Here is a 2,247-nt window from a genome sequence, read left to right on the forward strand (position 1 = left end):
GTGTATATTTAGGCAGTGTGTCTGTATGTGTATTTATCTATTCTATCAGGTAATTTAAACCATTCTTATTTTAATATTCTCACGCCCTGTTTCGCCATCCATTGATTAAATTTATCTGACGGATAAATGTGATGCCGTCTCTGGTTTTTTTGTTCGAATAGACGAAGACGGCATCACATTTATCCGTCGAATAAAATTAGTCAATGGTTGGTGAAACAGCCCCTTACTCTTATATGTTGTACCTATATAACTCATGGATCACACAATAGATAGGGTGTAGTAAATAATGTACTATTACTGAATTCTAAAATATATGTATGTATATAGGTTGTTACAAAAAATCACAACAACGGAAGCGTTACATATTTAGAACTGTGAGTCACCGATTTTTTTTTATAAATTGGCTCATCGTTGAGTACACCCGTGTATAACCCTTCGGTTGGCATCCGCCATTTTTAAAAATCTCGTAAGTGGCGCGGCCATTTTGAAAAAAAAAACTCCGTTGAGTGCGACCTCCAGCCGCGAATTAATTTCTCGAATTCGCGAACTTTTTTAATGATAAGCCTTACACTGATTATTTTAAAAGCTTGCTTTTTTATTGGACGTTTTAAATTATACAAGGTAGGTACTTTAGTAAATTAATAAAACGTTGAAGTATTATTTTTATTTTTTATGTATTGTTGGTTTACTAAATGTTATAATTTGAAAATGACTTGTCTTTATAATTTCATTTGAAGCAAACATTTTGGTTGATTTATGCCAAATACCTAACTTGGTAATATTTAGTAAATCTACGGACGAGTTCAAGATTTCACACAAAACCTGTATGCTTGTATTCGATATTTTCAACACAATTACCATATTTAATTTCAAAAACGTCTTATTCAAAGTTAGAAATCAAATTATGACTTTGGAAGGCGAAGAACAAAGTGGGCATAATTCAATCCCCTTTAACGAATCTTGTTGCCAAAAGAACCAAAAATGAAAAGGCTTGTAATTTCGTCGCGGCATCGTCCCTACTCCGCCTACTAATTACGAGTATATCTTAATTGTAACAATCAGCGAATTTTGTTATTTCTATCTCAGCGGGACACAATTAGGGTGTATTAAAGTGCTTAATTTAGTAATTTGCATGGTGTTAATGTAACTCTTCCATCGTTTCCATTTTCCGATAGTCCTTTGAAATATCCGATGTTTGATTTTTTCATTAACAAGCCATTTGTAAAACAATCTTGAAAATACTTTATCTTCGTATTGTCCTATTCGTATACGTTTGAACTTTGAAAATGTACCAAATTTGCCATCACAAATCAAACAAGTACTAAATCTGACTACAAGAAAGGGTCGCAATTCATTATTACTTCACTTTAGCAGAAATAAAAATAGAGTAAAGGAAGTGAAGTTACAAAAAGCATGAAAAAACACATTTCAACAAGATATGTTCAAGATAATTACTCTCAAATAATATTTAAAGCTAAAGTAAAAAAAAGTGGCTTAGAAAAGCCACTAAGAAACTACTAAGAATACAAATAATAAGGAATATATAATTAGAGAAGAAACTAGATAAATAGTTTCTTAAGTACACCTCCTTGACAAAGAGACAATAGGTACTATGAGATTGTTATTTTATAGTCGTAATATGAACAGATTTTATTACTTCATATTGCGTCTGTATTGTCCTTTCTTTGTATCATTAGAAAAAAGCCTTTATTTCTCTTGGACACCGCACCTCATGGCTCAAAACCTTTTTACCTTTCTGTAACGTAAAATCTAAAACCATTTTTCTTCACTGCTAGGGTGCCTGTGATTGTCTCAGATTATTTAATTAATTTCAATATTTTTAATTTTTCTTATTACTTACCTAAATCCAGCTGTTACGGGGCAAAGTCCTTTTGTATGAAGTTTCAAATAACTATTAGGTACATTATACAGTGAAAAAATATTGTAGTAATGTCAAGGTAAAAAAAAGCCTAGGGAAAACCCGTTACTTTTACTTTTTTAATCCCTTTGATTTGTGTGATGTATGTTTAGATTTGTTGAAAATATGCATCATAAAAATATCAGATTCAAAACTGTAATTTATTAAATAAATAAACTAAAAGGTAGAACTAAAAGTATATCTTTTAAAAACCTTAAATATTATGTCAACTTTTCTCGAGTTAAATAGTTATGAATGAAATAAATTAAAATTTTGAAGTCTGTTTAATTTTTCTAATTGTTTCTTTTTGTCGAATACAAACAAATCAT

The sequence above is a fragment of the Choristoneura fumiferana genome, chromosome 29 (assembly GCF_025370935.1).
Source record: "Choristoneura fumiferana chromosome 29, NRCan_CFum_1, whole genome shotgun sequence".
NCBI lineage: Eukaryota > Metazoa > Arthropoda > Insecta > Lepidoptera > Tortricidae > Choristoneura > Choristoneura fumiferana.